Here is an 18043-nt window from a genome sequence, read left to right on the forward strand (position 1 = left end):
GTTCTCCTCTAGGATTCTGATGGATTCTGCAAATCAATCAATAATAAGAGAAGAGAGAAGAACCACATGGTCCTCTCAATTGATGCAGAAAAAGCATTTGACAAAATCCAGCATCCGTTCCTGATTAAAACGCTTCAAAGTCTAGGGATAGAGGGAACATTCCTGAACTTCATTAAATCTATCTATGAAAGACCCAGAGCAAATATCATCCTCAATGGCAAAAAGCTTGCGTCCTTCCCGTTGAGATCAGGAACACGACAAGGATGCCCACTCTCACCACTCTTGTTCAACATAGTATTAGAAGTCCTAGCAACAGCAATCAGACAACAAAGAGAAATAAAAGGTATCCAAATTGGCAATGAAGAAGTCAAACTCTCTCTCTTCACAGATGACGTGATTCTTTATATGGAAAACCCAAAAGACTCCACCCCCAAACTACTAGAACTCATACAACAATTCAGCAATGTGGCAGGACACAAAGTCAATGTACAGAAATCAGTGGCTTTCTTATACACTAACAATGAAAATACAGAAAGGGAAATTAGAGAATCAATTCCATTTACGATAGCACCAAAAACCATAAGATACCTGGGAATAAACTTAACCAAAGAGGTAAAGGATCTGTACTTGAGGAACTACAGAACACTCATGAAAGAAATTGAAGAGGACACAAAAAGATGGAAGACTATTCCATGCTCTTGGATCGGAAGAATAAACATTGTTAAAATGTCTATACTGCCTAGAGCAATCCATACTGCTAATGCCATTCCGATCAAAATTCCACTGGTATTCTTCAAAGAGCTGGAGCAAATAATCCAAAAATTTGTATGGAATCAGAAGAGACCCCGAATTGCCAAGGAAATGTTGAAAAACAAAAATAAAGCTGGGGGCATCATGTTACCTGATTTCAAGCTTTACTACAAAGCTGTGATCACCAAGACAGCATGTTACTGGCATAAAAACAGACACATGGACCAGTGGAACAGAGTAGACAGCCCAGATATGGACCCTCAACTCTATAGTCAATTAATCTTCGACAAAACAGGAAAAAATATACCGTGGAAAAAAGACAGCCTCTTCAATAAATGGTGCTGGGAAAACTGGGCAGCTATATGTAGAAGAATGAAACTCGACCATTCTATTACACCGTACACAAAGATAAACTCAAAATAGAGAAGGTCATTTTGAGATCTGAGGTTAAAATCCTATGTTTGAATAAACAGCACAGTATTTTGATCCATGCTTACTTGGTACTGTTCTGACTTCTTTTTGGAAGTGTTTTACTGAGATATAATTTACATAGAACTTCTCTGTCAAAATATTTCACACACTATTGGTTTGTTAATCTTCTCAAAGCCCAGCAGCCATGGGTGTTTATGCATTTTCAATGTTCAATGAAACATGAATGGCAAACAATAGTAGAGTAGTCACTTGAGACAAGGTACTGAAGCAAACCTTCTTCAATCTTGTCATATGCATAGGAAGAAGATGACATTTATTTTTCTGGAGGGGATACTTTAGAGCGTGAAAGAGGTCACAAAATGGAGAGCAGAGCAGCACAAACCAGGATTCTACTGAGAAATTTATATAACATGTGTGTTCACCCTTCCTTGGTTGGCAACCTCCTCTGCTCCTTCAGGTGTAATCTGAATGCAGCCTCTTTACACAGAAGATTAGGAGAGACTGAAGAAAAGGCCAGGCACTCTGGGTTGATATGTGGTAGGTTTAATAGCATAGGGAGTTTACATACAAGGGTTGTTTTAGGTATCCACAAGATGGGTAGATATCTACAACCACTTGCCAGAATCAGAAAGTTTACAGAGAAGCTTTAAGTGGGTTCAGTCACATACCCAGTTCAGATGGTTTCAACAACACATTGGTATCTCAAGGCATTGGTTTGTGGCAGCTTCTGGGAGTGGACCAAGCAAGTGGAGCCTACATTTCAAGGACAGGAGAAGTGGGTGAAGAGCCTCCAATTGCCTGGGTTCAACTATGGGTCAACTAGAATTCACGTCCTGTCCCCCAACACATCGCCATGATGTTAGCATATCATTTCTCCCTAGCTGCAGACAACGGGATGAGAGAGGTCAAGTAAGTTGACCAAAAGTCCATGCTTGTAGGTGGCAGCTGGGATAAGGAGTCTGGTATTGTGGCTGAGAAACAGCTGTTAACACTATTGGCTTCCTTAGTTTGACCTTTACGGACGTTCCCCTTATTGGCTCAAATACATTCTTGTGATCTTGACACACAGCTGCCCATGTGAACTCCAGGTTGATTTCTGTGTAAACCTGCCAGTTTTATGTGGAGGCCTTGTTCCCCGTGGACTCCCCTCAACACTGTCCCTGCCTTAGTTCCACAGGACTGAAACTCTTTATTCTTTCCCAATATCACATTAAAGACAGCCCTCTTCTTGTGCCCTTCATGACTCCAAATCTCTAGATCTCCCTTGACAAGACTTGGCTCTCTGTGTGTAGCTATTTCATGACATCTTTAGTGTCCTGATCTCATGGTCCTTCTTCCCTGTTATGGTCCTACATGGTGCCATGGTACCGCCTGTGTACCTCTGGTCTTTGTGTAATGATAGCGATACAGTAGGTACTTAATTATTGTTGTATAACTGCTTTTCAAGACAGATTTTGGATTTATACAAATATTTCACTGATTATATTATTTGTTTTATTATTAGGTCCATTTAGAAAGAGAAGCACATTTAAATTTGAATCTTTAGTGAAGTCACAGATCAAACCCCACACTAAAACCAGTCACCAGCCTGTCATTCTGGTGCTAACACCACCTTGTTTATGTTCCTTGATGAGGACTTTGGTGTCACAATAGGGAGAGGACAGGTGAGGGATGAGAAAGTGGGAGCCCATGCCATGCGTGGACTGGGCCACCTCAGACTCCCTGTTCCCCAGATATAACCATTACCTTGAGCCAATGTAACTTTGATCCAATCTATCCCGGATGCATCTGATGACTTGGGGCCACAAGCCGGATTTGGAAGCCAAGCCAGGATCAGTTGTCACCTCTAGTAAATTCTCCTTGGCTTATTCACCAAAACCATGAACTTTATATAACACTGCAGTGCCAAGAAATGTGGGGCTAGTTATTTAATCCCCACAGACATGTGACAGTTCATATGGATCACTAGATAACTACCCCATTGTCTTCTATACTGAGTTAGTAAATTTCCCTCCACTATGTGCCCAACTTTTCTTGTCACCTGTAGTCATGCACAGTTGTGAACCTCTGGCTCTCAGGAGCATTACAAAGGGTATATGGGAGAACTGATAATATGTATTTTCACTGTGAGAACAGTGATTTTTTACTGAAGCTGCCTGACTCTCTCCTTTCATCTATACCTGTAGACACTTGTCACTGTCTGGAGATGTTTTGGGTGACCCCACAGGGTGGGTCAGGCTCTATTGGCATCAAGCAGGTAGAATCTAGAGCTCTTCCTAAATGACCTGAAATGCTCAGGACATTTACTCAGAAAGACCTTTTCATGCTGAAAGGCAATAAATCCTTGGTTGAGAAACTCAGTGCTCGGAAAATCCCTAAAAACATTTGTCCCATGACAAAAGATCAGTAATGCTATGCCACCTCCCACTAAGTGGACAGTGAGTGGAGTCCCAGTGCAGACAGGTGCCAGCAGGAGTGTGGGCATCTGTGTCACTTGGTGCACAGAACTCATCTTGTTTTTCTTCACACCCCTGGTTTCTCCATTCTGTCATCCACATCCTCTTTGTCCTTCAAAATCCAACTGAGTCTTCACTTCCTCCCAAAGTCTTCCTTCAGAGAGAATGGTCAGCTCAGAAGGGCTTTGTTGAATGTCTTATGGCCTTTGAATTCTATGGTACAATTTCGTTCTCGGGAATATTTTGATATCTTTTTCTCTTCTATCTTGTTATTTGTCACGATAGTTAAAAATGTTCTTTTATAAGTCCCTGAGTTTATTAATTTTACAATGGTGAAACAAATGAATATCCATGACAATACCAGGATTGAAGGATTCCAGAAGTAGCCACAGAAAGGTCTCAAAGCAGGAGATGTCTTGCCAGCTGAGTGAGAGAGCTTGGGACTCTTGGTCTCAGGGTCATGACTTTGAGACCTATGTTATATATAAAGATAACTTAAATAAAAGTAAATTTATTTTTTGCTTTTTTAGATTTTAAGATTGTATTTTTTAAAATTAATTTTATTTTTTCAGTGTTCCAAGATTCATTGTTTATGCACCACACCCAGTTCTCCACGCAATACGTGCCCTCCTTAATAACCACCACCAGGCTAACCCCCGCCCCCATCGTCCTCTCATCCAAAACCCTCAGTTTGTTTCTCAGAGCCCACAGTCTCTCATGGTTTGTCTCCCCCTCCAATTTCCTCCAATTCACTTTTCCTGATTATATCTGGATACATACCATTGTAATTCTCTGTACAGGTCCTTTGGGTTGCAAATGCTCCTGTAGCCAGTAATAATAGTAGCAATTAAAAGAGTAGCACTAATTTTTATTTGCTAGCTATGGCAAGAGAATGTGAAAGTGCAATTATCTTCAATCATTGTTACTAATCTACAAGCCATTAGGTTTCCTATTTAACAGTTGAGTCAACTAACTTGCAGAAAGTAAGGAACTTGCTCAATCTTGTTCAGTTTGGAAGTCAGTAGATCTAGCTCAGCATAATTGTATGTGAATTAAAAAGTAACAAAGTGGTGCTGTCAGTCAGGGGAGTCTGGAAGGGGTGACATGTCAGATGGAACATAGGCAAATGACAGTGAAGTTCTCTGTTTGGACTTCAGTTTCTGACTCAACTGAGTCCTCTGCTAGTTTCTTCATCTTTCTCTCCAGTTCTCTTCTTCTTTTACTTTTTAAAAAGGATAATTTTTGACGACAACAACAAATGCAGGTGGAGAAGTGGAATAACAGGAGCTCTCATTCACTGCCTGTGGGAATGCAGAATGGGATAGGTACTTTGGAAAACAGTTTAGCAGTTTCTTATAAAAGTAAGCAGGGGCGCCTGGGTGGCTCAGTGGGTTAAAGCCTCGGCCTCCAGTTCGGGTCATGATCCCAGGGTCCTGAGATCGAGCCCCACATCGGGCTCTCTGCTCGGCGGAGAGCCTGCTTTCTCCTCTCTCTCTGCCTGCCTCTCCGCCTACTTGTGATCTCTGCCTGTCAAATAAATTAAAAAAAAAAAAGTAAGCATAGTGTTACCATACGACCCAGCTATTGTGATTCTTGGTATTTATGCAAAGGAGCTGAAGGCATGTCTACACAAAATCTGCACATGATGTTCATGACATGTCCAAATTCAGAAGCTATCAAGATGTTCTTCAGTAGATCCATGGATAAAGAAACTGATAACTTCAGACAATGGAATACAGTTCTAACATCCTATGGAGCTGATCTCTTAAAGAAGAGCTACATGTAAGCCATGAATGGGCATGGAAGAACCTTATATAAATATTACTCTTCTCTTATTATATATAAGAGAAGCCAGCCTGAAGAACTGTGTGGATCTGATTACAACTTCATGACATCCTGGGCAGGCAAAATTATGAAGACAATAAAATATCAGCAGTTTACATTGGTTGGGGAGGAAAGAAGGATGTATATACAGAGTGCAGAGGATTTGCAGGCTGGTGACACTACTGTGTATGAGGTTATGATGCCAGATACCTGTCATTATGTCAAAAACTATTTGTCAAAACCTATCAAATGTACAGCCTGAGTGAAATCTAATGTAAATTACCGACCTTGACTGCTAAAGTTGTGTCAATATAGGTTTGCCAATTTTGAGAAGAGTACCATCAGGTGTGGCATGTTGATAGTGTGGGGGGCTGTGCAGATGTGGAGGTGAGGGACACATTGGGACTCTATGTGCTCTGCTTGATTTTTTTGTGAATCTAACACTTTTCTAAAACCATAAAGTCTATTAAAAAAAGGGACATCTTATTAAAATATTCTTTTTCAGCAAGAAAATAATTAGAAAAACAATCAATGGAATTGTCAGCATATATAGATAGTTGATTAAGGCATGAAAATCTAGGATGGAAGGGAGAAGATGGCAGCAGAGTGGGAGACCTCATTTTATCTGGTCTCTTGAATTGAGCTGGATATCTATCAAACTATTCTGAACACATCTCAACATGAGATGTAAGAAAATATACCTGGATCTCTACAAGCAGAAAAGCAACTATTTTTTGCAAGGTAGGAGGTGCAGAATCTTGAATCTTTGGGGGTAAATGTTGGAAGATAAACTGAGGGGGCAGGGAGCCTTCATAAGCCAGCCACTAGAAAGTATTATAATGCCAGAGTGCAAAATCAGGGCCTTTAGAAATCTGCTCCAGTGAGAGACATCCCAATCTGAAAAGGACACAGGGGATAATAGGGCAGAATTCTAGGTGGATCATTGTGGTCTCAGGATCCCAGGAGACTCAGAACAAATGGGAGCCTGAACCAATAGAGTGCCCAAGCAGTTGGGTGGGAAGACTGGTTATGGTTAGTGATCCCAGAAGGGACCCCCAGGTCTGGTCACATAAACCATGAGCCAGACTAGTAGGGAGACCATAATTTGGCTGAGCACTCTGAAAAGAATTAGAAGGTGAGGGCTGTTTAACATCCTGGAGAGATACAAAATGGCTATGCCCATGACTGGGCAACAGCTCTCAGGGTGGGAGTGACCCTGGAAAGGACACTAGGGTGGCACCCAGCCATGACCTGGGAACAGTAGAACAGGATGCACGGGAGCCACAACTGCTGGTGTAGACACTTGAGGCTCTAGGCCAGAAATTCCTGAAGGGCCACATTTTCTCTGACCCTCTAAAGAGCCACCTGGCCTAGAGCCTCAAGTTTGTGGTCCCCTTTCTTCAGTAAACCCTCCAGGTCAAACCGTCTCCTTCTATTTGTACCAAACTCCACAGGTTTGAGCTTTTCTCTCCTGCTGCCATGGCTTGCACATGCACCCTCCTCCATGGATCTCAGGTCATAGCTGGGTCCACCCCTGTATCCTTTCAGGGGCCACAATGCCCTGAAAGTCATGGACTTTCATGGACAGTCATTGACACAGCTTTGGTGTGTCCCAAACTCCCAAATCCTGTGGTTGTGAAGAAAAGAGAAAACTAACTCATAGCATAAGAAGAGAGACTTAGAGAATTTAATGATACATTGAAAAGTACCAATATCAGGATCATTGGGATCCAAGAGGGAGTGGAGAGAGAGAGAGCACTAGAAGGTATATTTGAGCAAATCATGGCTCAGAACTTCCCTAATTTGGGGAAGGAAACAAACATTCACATCCAAGAGACAAAGAGTACTCCTCCCAAAATTAAAAAAAAAATAGATCAACTACCCAACATATAATAGTAAAGCTTGCAAATATTAGAGCCAAGGAAGCTATCCTGAGAACAGCTAGGGGGAAGAGATTTCTTACATTCAGAGGGAGGAACATCAGAATAACATCAGACCTAATCAGAGAAACCTAGTAGGCCAGAAAGGCCTGGCAAGAGATATTCAGGGTACTAAATGAGAGGAACATGCAGCCAAGAATACTTTATCCAGCAAGGCTTTCATTCAGAATGGAAGGAGAGATAAAGAGTTTCCAGGACAGGCAGAACCTGAAACAATATGTGACCACCAAGACAGTCCTGCAAGAAATTTTAAGGGGGATTCTGTAAGCAAAGAGAGACCCCAAGAGAACCTAGACCAGAAAGCAACAGAGACAATCTACAGATAGAGGGACTTTATAGACAATACAATGGCACTAAATTAGTATCTTCCAAAAATTACTCTGAGTGTAAATGGGTTAATGCCCCAATCAAAAGGCACAGGGTATCAGATTATATAAAAAGCAGGATCCATCCACATACTGTCTAAAGAGAGACATTTTTGAACCTAAAGACACCTCCAGATTGAAAGTGAAGGGATGGAGAAGCATTTATGACACCATTGGACCTCAAAAGAAATCTGGGGTAGCAATCCTTATATCAAACAATTTAGATTTTAAACCTAAGACTATAGTAAGAGATGTAGAGGGACACTATATCATCCTTAAAGGGTCTATCCAACAAGAAGATCTAACAATTGTAAATATCTATGTCCCAGGTGTGGGAGCAGACAAGTATATAAAACAATTAATAACCAAAGTAAAGAAACATAATAATAATAGATCAATAATAGGAGACTTCAACACTCCACTCACAGCAATGGACAGATCATCTAAGTAGAAGATCAAAAAAGAAAGAAGAGCTTTGAATGACACATTGCACCAGATGGACTTCACAGACATATTCAGGACATTTCATCCTAAAAGAACAGAATACACATTCTTTTAGAGTGCAGACAAAACTCTCTCCAGAACAGATCCTATAATGGGTCACAAATCAGATCTCAACCAATAGCAAAAGACTAAGATTATTCCCTGCATATTTTCAGACCACAATGCTTTGAAACTGGAACTCAACCACAAGAAGAAATTTAGAAGGAACTTAAACACCTGGAGATTAAAGAACATCCTGCTAAAGAATGAATAGGTCAACCAAGAAATTAAAGAAGAACTTAAACAATTCATTGAAACTAATGGGAATGAAAACACATTGATTCAAAACCTATGAGATGCTGTAAAGGTGGTTGTAAGAGGGAAGTACATAGTCATCCAAGACTCTCTCAAAAAATCCCAAATGCACAAACTAACCTTACATCTAACGGACTTGGAAAAGGACAGCAAAGAAAGCTTAAACCAAGGTAGAGAAGAGAAATAATAAAGATTAGAGCAGAAATCAATGAAATAGAAAGTAGAAGAACAATAGGACAGATCAATGAAACCAGACGCTGGTTCTTTGATATAATTTTTTTTTATTGTGCTATGTTGATCACCATACAGTACCTCATTAGTTTTTTTAAATTATTTTTTAGGCCATCTGTACCCCAATGTTCATAGCAGCAATGGTCACAGTTGCCAAACTGTGGAAATAACTAAGATGCCCTTCAATGGATAAAAAAGATATAGTCTATATATACTAAGGGGTATTATGCCTCCATCAGAAAGGATGAATACCCAACTCTTGTAGTAACATAGACAGGACTGGAAGAGATTATGCTGACTGAAATAAGTCAAGCAGAGAGAGTCAAATATCATATGGTTTCACTTATTTGTGGAGCATAACAAATAGCATGGAGGACATGGGGAGTTAGAGAGGAGAAGGGAGTTGGGGGAAGTTGGAAGGGGAGGTTGATCATGAGAGACTATGGACTCTGAAAAACAATCTGAGGGGTTTGAAGGGGGGGTGGGAGGTTGGGGTACCAGGTGATGGGTATTATAGAGGGCACGGATTGCATGGAGCACTGGGTGTGGTGAAAAAATAATGAATACTGTTATGCTGAAAATAAATAAATAGATAGAAATAAAAAATAAAAAAATTTAAAAAAGACAAATGGATAAAGAAAAACAAACAAACAAACAAAAAACCACAATGACACCACCTTACACTAGTCAGAATGGCTAAAATTAACAAGACAGGGAAAAATAAATGTTGATGAGGATGTGAAGAAAGAGGAACCCTCTTACACTATTGGTGGCAATAAAAGCTGATAAAGGCACTCTGGAAAATAGTGTGGAGGTTCCTCAAGACATTAAAAATAGAGCTACCCTATGGCCCAGCAATTGCACTACTGGCTATTTACCCCAAAGATACAGAGGTAGTGAAAAGAAGGAGTACATGCCCTCCAATGTTCAAAGCAGCAATGTCCACAATAGTCGAACTGTAAAAGGAGCTGAGATGCTCTTTAACAGATGAATGGATAAAGAAGTTGTGGTTCATATATACAATGGAATATTACTCAGCCATTAGAAAGGATGAATATCTACCCTTTACATTGACGGGGATAGAACAAGAGGGTATTATGCTAAGTGAAATAAGTCAATCAGAGAAACACAATTATCATATGGTTTCACTCATGTGGAAGATAGGAATAGTGCAGAGGACAATAGGGGTTATGGTGGGGAAACTGAATAGGAAGAAATCAGAGTAGGAGACAAACAATATGAAACTCTTGACTCCAGGAAACAAAATGAGGATTGCGGAAAGGGAGGTGGGTGGCGGGATGGGGTAACAGGGTGATGAGCATTAAAGAGCGCACATGATATGATGAATACTGAGTGATATACTCAACTAATGAATCACTGAACACTGTACTAAAACTAATGATGTGCTATACCTTGGCTAACTGAATTTAAATTAAAAAAGAAAATCTAAAATGATCTACTAAAAAAGTATTAGAAAAGTATTAGAACTGATTAAAGTTCATTATGTAGCTGAGTATAAGATCACCTTGTAAACACCAATGACTTCTCTATAAACCTGCTAACACCATTCAACATCATGGAAAAAATGATGTCATTGGCAACAGAACAATAGCAGCAACAAAAATATGTTAGAATAACCAAAGTGGAAATATGCAAACTTTAAGGATCAAATCATGCACTTTTACTTACAGATCTAAAAAAGAATCTTAAAATAAAGGCACACACTTTGTTCCTGTAGGAAATAGTAGAGCATTTAAGGATGTCCACTCTTCTTAAATTTGTTTACAAATCCAATCCAGCTCTATTCAGAATCCTCACTGGGCAGTTTACACTGTGTGTTGAATTCTGAAGTGCTGATTCTTTCAAAGTATAATGTACTCACTCATTGAGCAGTGTGTAAGGACCCAACTTCAGGATCCAATTATGGGGTTCAAGCTCAGCTGTTGTACTTTTTACTTGTGGGCACATCAGCAGGATGTTGACCCTCTTCACCTGGTGCCTCACCTGCAAACTAAGTTGATAACAACACTGCCTACCTTATAGGATTTATGTTAGGATAAATGAATTACTATAGAAAAAATGCTCAGCTCAGGATCTGACAGTAATTTCAGCTATCATGCTTATGTAACAAAGAGGAAAATATACAAAAAAAAAATGTCAAACAAAATAAATCAGCTCACTGCCAAGTCAAATCTCAACTTGAATGTAACTGATTCCACCAATGAGGAATGTTTATTTATCCTAAAGGCTATCAAAGTGTGCCTTTGAATTTGGTTTTGGTTCCTTTGGGATTTTCTCACTTTAAAATGGGTTTCTCTAAGTCAAGCAGAGAAAGACAATTATCATATCATTTCACTTATGTGGAACATAAGGAATAGCATGGAGGACATTAGGAGAAGGAAGGGAAAAATGAAAGGGGGGAAATCGGAGGGGGAGATGAACCATGAGAGAATATGGACTCCAGGAAATGAGCTGAGAGTTCTGGAGGGGAAGGGGGTGGGCGGATGGGTTAACTTGGTGATAGGCACATATTGGAATGAGCACTGAGTGTTATATGCAAACAATGAATCATGTAACACTACATCAAGATATTACTCCTCCATCAGAAAGGATGAATCTCCAACTTTTGTGTTAACATGGACAGGACTGAAGGAGATTATGTTGAGTGAAATAAGTCAAGCAGAGAAAGTCATTTATCATATGGTTTCACTTACTTGTGGAGCATAAGGAATGACACGGAGGACATTAGGAGATGGAGAGGAGAAGTGAACTGGGGGAAATTGGAGGAGGAGATGAACCATGAGAGACTATAGACTCTGAGGGTTTGGGAAGGGAGAAGGGTGAGAGGATGGGTGAGCCTGGTGGTGGGTATTAAGGAGGGCACAGATTGCTTGGAGCACTGGGTGCTGTACATAAGCAATGAATCTTGGAACACTGAAAAAAAATTAAATTAAGATGCAAAATAATGTAAAAAAACCCAATGAAGTACTGTGTGGTGACTAACATAACATAATAATAAAAAAGATTACATATCTCAAAAACATGGGTTTCTCTCAGTTAAAATTTTTCCTATAGTACTTTCAGTCACTTAATTTGTTGTATATGATCACTTTGAAAGAGCTATTGTGATTTAAGATTCCTAAACAATGAGTACTGGAGCCAAAGGTATAGGAGAGTGATGGGTGGGGATAGATATTAGTTATCCCCAAGCCATACAGGTTCTCTGGGCTCCTGTTCATAGCAGGAGACACTGGTCACACCTGTCCTTTTAGGTGAGGTTGAAATCCCAGGGATTCTCTAAGGCTTAACATATACATTGGACATGGAAAGATTTAAGACATTACTTCTGGATCACAAGGTCCACAAATAGTGTTACAAAGGATATGTCATGTGCTCAAACTGATTTTCATGTCCCATTCCCCCTGAAGTGAACATTTTTGTTCCAGTTTATAGAGACAGAGGCATGCATGTCACCCCTCAGATCTTACAGAGTATTGGCTTTGTGTACAAATCTCTAGAGTAAAAAAAAATTGAAAGTAATATTTTGTGGTACACACACTTTTTTTTTTTTCTATAAGAAGTGGTTTCTGATTCTTTGCTTTGCATAAGAAAGGGAATTCAATGAATTCAGTGATGTCACGGTATAGACTCACTCTTTTCCCATTGGCACATTCTTGTGAGCAGTATTTTCAGGGTTTACATCTATAGGGATGCAAATCATGAATAAAACTGCCTCATTTTAGCAATAAATGATATTCATAGGTATACAAAACCAAAAAGTGCCTTGTTCAGCTCTATAAGAGATTTACTTATCAATAATATTTCAAAGCATTGATTTAAGAAGTATCAAAAATTGAAATATACATATTTATCCAAAACTGCAAGCATCTTTGATGGCATCCAAATCACAAATGTGCCTTATCTTACATACACCACAAAGCCATATTATTATTTCTTCCTTTGCTCTTGTGCACTGTTGAGCTTCTGTGATTTTTACCCTGAGTTTTCTCAGGGTCATGTGTGAGCTGACTAAACCATCTACCACTCCCACACATTATCTGCCAGAACCTTCTGATACCTAATGCATGCTCAAACTTCTTGCTATAGCTGTGAGCTGCAAAATGAAGCCTATGTTTTGGAAAAGGCCATTGAGCATAAGAGATTGCTTCCCTCATCTGTTTGCCACTGCTGCCATAATGCAATGGTCCTAAATGTCTCAATATCTTTTCTTTGTCATAAATAGGATAAGGAATGAATATACAGTGGAAAAAAGACAGTCTATTCAATAAATGGTTCTGGGAAAATTGGACAGCTATATGTAGAAGAATGAAACTCGTCCATTCTCTTACACCGTACACAAAGATAAACTCAAAATGGATAAAAGTCCTCAACGTGAGACAGGAATCCATCAGAATCCTAGAGGAGAACATAGGCAGTAACCTCTTCGATATCAGCCACAGCAACTTCTTTCAAGATATGTCTCCAAAGGCAAAGGAAACAAAAGTGAAGATGAACTTTTGGGACTTCATCAAGATCAAAAGCTTCTGCACAGCCAAGGAAACAGTCAACAAAACAAAGAGGCAACCCACGGAATGGGAGAAGATATTTGCAAATGACAGTACAGACAAAGGCTTATATCCAGGATCTATAAAGAACTCCTCAAACTCAACACACACAAAACAGACAATCATCTAAAAAAAGGGGCAGAAGAGATGAACAGACACTTCTCCAATGAAGACATACAAATGGCTATCAGACACATGAAAAAAATGTTCATCATCACTAGTCCTCAGGGAGATTCAAATTAAAACCACTTTGAGATACCACCTTATACCAGCTAGAATGGCCAAAATTAGCAAGACAGGAAGCAACATGTGTTGGAAGGGATGTGGAGAAAGGGGAACCCTCTTCCACTGTTGGTGGGAATGCAAGTTGGTGCAGCCTCCTTGGAGAACAGTGTGAAGATTCCTCAAGAAATTAAAAATAGAACTTCCCTATGACCCTGAAATTGCACTCCAAAGATACAGATGTAGTGAAAAGAAGGGCCATCTGTACCCCAATGTTTATAGCAGCAATGGCCACGGTCACCAAACCGTGGAAAGAACCAAGATGCCCTTCAACAGATGAATGGATAAGGAAGATGTGGTCCATATACACCATGGAGTATTGTGCCTCCATGAGAAAGGATGAATACCCAACTTTTGTAGCAACATGGACGGGACTGGAGGAGATTATGCTGAGTGAAATAAGTCAAGCAGAGAGAGTCAATTATCATATGGTTTCACTTATTTGTGGAGCATAACAAATAACATGGAGGACATGGGGAGATGGAGAGGAGAAGGGAGCTGAGGGAAATTGGAAGGGGAGGTGAACCATGAGAGACTATGGACTCTGAAAAACAAACTAAGGGTTTTGAAGGGGCAGGGGGGTGGGAGGTTGAGGGGAGCCAGGTGGTGGGTATTAAGGAAGGCACGTATTGCACTGTTACGCTGAAAACAGTGCAATACGTGCCTTCCTTAATGCTTAGTTGCTCCAGATTTTTCCATAACAGTTTCTCATTGTGCATACTCAACTACTTGTGCATTTCATAATGCTGGGAATCCTGTCCAGGTGTCATTTCGGTCACAACCTGGAGTTTAAGGAGCCTTCATTCAACTGCACATTGACTTCATACAGCATCAGCCTTCATTGGGCTCCTCTCACGGCCCAGCTGTATCAGATGATCTCCTGGGATGACCTGACACTTCCTTCCTGGGAAGGCAGAAGTTTGTTCATCCCATTTTGTCTCAACAATACAAGTGATAACTTTGTATTTGAAATGAACCGAAAACATATTGCAATTATGCAATATTATGTACCTTAGAAGGACATATGTTCACATTAACTCAGATCCACCTATTACTGATGAGTAACTCCATTTGCTCCTATATACAGACTCTTTTCAAGAATTCTGTTCAATAAAAACACCAAGACAAAGAATCTCAACTCATGAGAAAATTTCCCACAGATTTCGATGAGTTAAGCACCAAATTATAACCATATCTTGTACCCTAACCTCAGAGATCTGGCAAGGTTGTATGTGAATCAAGTAATAAATTACAGATTATATAAAGCACAGTGAGCCTACATTGGCTTAAATTCTTCACAATGATACGATAAACATACAGGGTACATTTCAATGAGCTGCTAAGCACTGCACATATGAAATTGTCATGCGCCCAGGCTATTTCCAGGTAGAACTCAAGAAATTTTCTTCTGTCATAAGAAGACACTTAAATGTCAAGGATGCTCCTTTCATCCCAAGCTCCTTTTAAGTTGGAGTAAGGGCTACCAGACCAAGGTGAGACTCTGTCAAAATTGATGTATTCTGTCTGAGTAACAGATGTTACAGAGGGCAATTCCAGAGGGGCTGCCTTGTAGCACTCAAGTCAGGTGTTAACAACTCCTTGATCATCCCCACAGTCAGGCAGGTATGTTGGTCCATCCTTGAAGTACATGCTCCTCATTATAAGTCAGCCTCACACATAAACAAAAACGTTTAGGACAGCAAGTCACACCTCGTCAAAAGTACCTCCCCAAAAGGGGGTGTTTGAGTCCTCTGCAAACACTTATGTACATGGCACTCAGAAGCTACTTAGATTTTCTCCATCTTGAGCCCAGGGAGGACAGAAGTTACCCTGCGGCATCATCAACAGGTTGAGTAAAGTTGTTTCTAAATTTTAGAAGAGTTGCATGAATTAGAGGCCAAATAACCTCAGGACTTGTGAGGTGTGCCAGAAAACTGAGGAGCTAGTACTCACTGTAGTATTCTAAAGACCTTTTAGTTTGCTGACCTTTACAGTTTGCTTACCACAAAGACCTTTCTTCTTGAATAGTCTTTTGTAGTGAAGTGGACAAGAAAAATAATTTGTACCTTCTGGATATTGAACCTCTTTAATCTCCATTCTGCTCTAATATTTATGTACATGTAGCTTTAGGAACTTCCCCAATGTCTCATTGTAGATCTGCCACTCTGAATGTGAACAGAAAACACAAGACCTCAAGGAACTTTTCTTATCCCAGCATTACCTAGTACACAGGTATTGACCAATAAAGCTTATAGGTGTGATAGCTGATGTATTTATTATGTAAATAATTCATATTTATTATGTTGTAAATGAAAAACTTACCAGCTATTAACTTTTCTGAAGTTCAAAAAAGTCATCTCCATAAGGCTGAAATATAACACACAAGATCTGTAGATTAAATCACTGTATGCCAGATATGCTCTATGTTTTCTTAATTCCAGAGTTCTGTCCTACCCATGTCTCTGTTGCTAGAACTGAAGGCCTGTGAGTTACATTTACAAGACTCTCTTACCAGTGCTGCCTTGTGTGGTTCTCCAATGGAAGACACTGATGTAAGTTTAAAGATGGGAAGAAGGAAGAGGTCATGTCTTCTCAGCTTTTGATGTCACCTCTTGCAGTGGTTGTAGAAGTAGTGTCTCCAGGACCCACAGAAGCCCAGCAAAGGCAGTGCTTTATAAATTATGGGAGCATGGAAAATGACACCCTAACCAGAGGACATTCAGGGAGGCTTCTTGGGTGTTCATGACATGACAATAATAAAGTCCCATGTTAGAGTAACAGTCAACCTTCAATGACTGCACAGGGTCAGAGAAGAGGAAGGCTGGTCTCATTGCATGCTGGAACTGTACAGCATGAATAATATGGACTTCTGGGGCAGAGAGTGAAAGTTGCAACCAGGTGAAACCCAGATTTACTGAAGCTATATGCAGGCACTCTGGACCCCGATCTGAACCCAGACCACAGTGTCTGGGTTCCTTGAATCCATGACAGGAATCCTCAAAGTGTCTTGGGGATTTTTTATTTCATTTCTCTTTTGTCTCATTCCCTGGGTAGGCGATCCAGGCATCAGAGTCCCAGTTTTTATTGAATGTCTAAGAATAGTGAGTAGTCAGTGAGAGAGAAAACCATGCCCAGTTAGAGAATGTGACTCCACAATTTTTACCAACAGAACTCATTCTGCCAATTGATTCTATTAATTTATCATGATTGAGCATATAATCTATGCTGACTTGTGTCAACAAAATAAGTGATAAAAATATTAAGTGTTTTCCACTCAAGATGTGCAGAGGGGGATGATTTAAAGAGACCAAAAGAGAGGAGCTTGTAAAAATTAGATCAATTTTAATAACATAAATGAGATTTAAACCTGCACTAAGTCACGTTTTTAAAATGGAGGGAGACAGGACCTTTAAAACTCATTTTCCCTGTTAGCTGGGTAGACAACCTTGGAATGGGAGAGAATGTTTGATGAATGCTTTACTGAGGTTTGAATATGGTGATGTTTTAGGTGGTTTCTTTGGTCCATTCAGTTTCTCCAAGCACAGCCTTGGAGCATCTCCCATGGACCCTGAGTGCTTAGAGTAAACACGCTGAAAGCAATCATAACTCTCCTCATTTAACCTCCCATTACTTCATTTCTTGAATGCTCTGAAGCCCAAATTGTGTCTCCTTTTTCTTCTACCTGTCACATTCTCTAGTAAACACCAGAATTCAGGAAGGAGAGGGAGTTGGATAGAGAGAGTGACTGTACTAATGTTTGCAGGGAGTTCAATCCTGGGTTCCTAAACAAGATGTCAGGTGCTTGAAGGATGAACAGAAGTTGTCCAGGTGATCAGGGTGGATGCAGAGTTATCTAAAGCAAGGATGTGGAGTTTCGGTTATTGTCCCTGGAAGGGAGACATCTTGTGGTCCTGTGTGGGAATCACATCTATTTCATGAAAGCTGAGCCTCCACATCTGCTCAGCTCCTGTGTGCCAATAACCCTAAACTTCAGGAAAACACTTGCTTGTCTGTGTTCCTGTGAGTATGCTCATTTATATGTCAGCCTATGGGAAGGACTCTCTTCATTGGTCGGCAGATACATCTGTTTCATCCTATTGACACCCTCACATCTATCACATCTCCACCCATATTGGCTTTTTTTTTTTTTTAAATTAATTTATTTATTTTCAGAAAAACAGTATTCATTATTTTTTCACCACACCCAGTGGTCCATGCAATCCATGCCCTCCATAATACCTACCATCCGGTACCCCAACCTCCCACCCTCCCGCCTCTTCAAACCCCTCAGATTGTTTCTCAGAGTCCATAGTCTCTCATGGTTCACCTCCCCTTCCAATTTCCCCCAACTCAATTCTCCTCTCTAACACCCCTTGTCCTCCATGCTATTTGTTATGCTC

Source organism: Mustela nigripes, chromosome 1, assembly GCF_022355385.1.
Source record: "Mustela nigripes isolate SB6536 chromosome 1, MUSNIG.SB6536, whole genome shotgun sequence".
NCBI lineage: Eukaryota > Metazoa > Chordata > Mammalia > Carnivora > Mustelidae > Mustela > Mustela nigripes.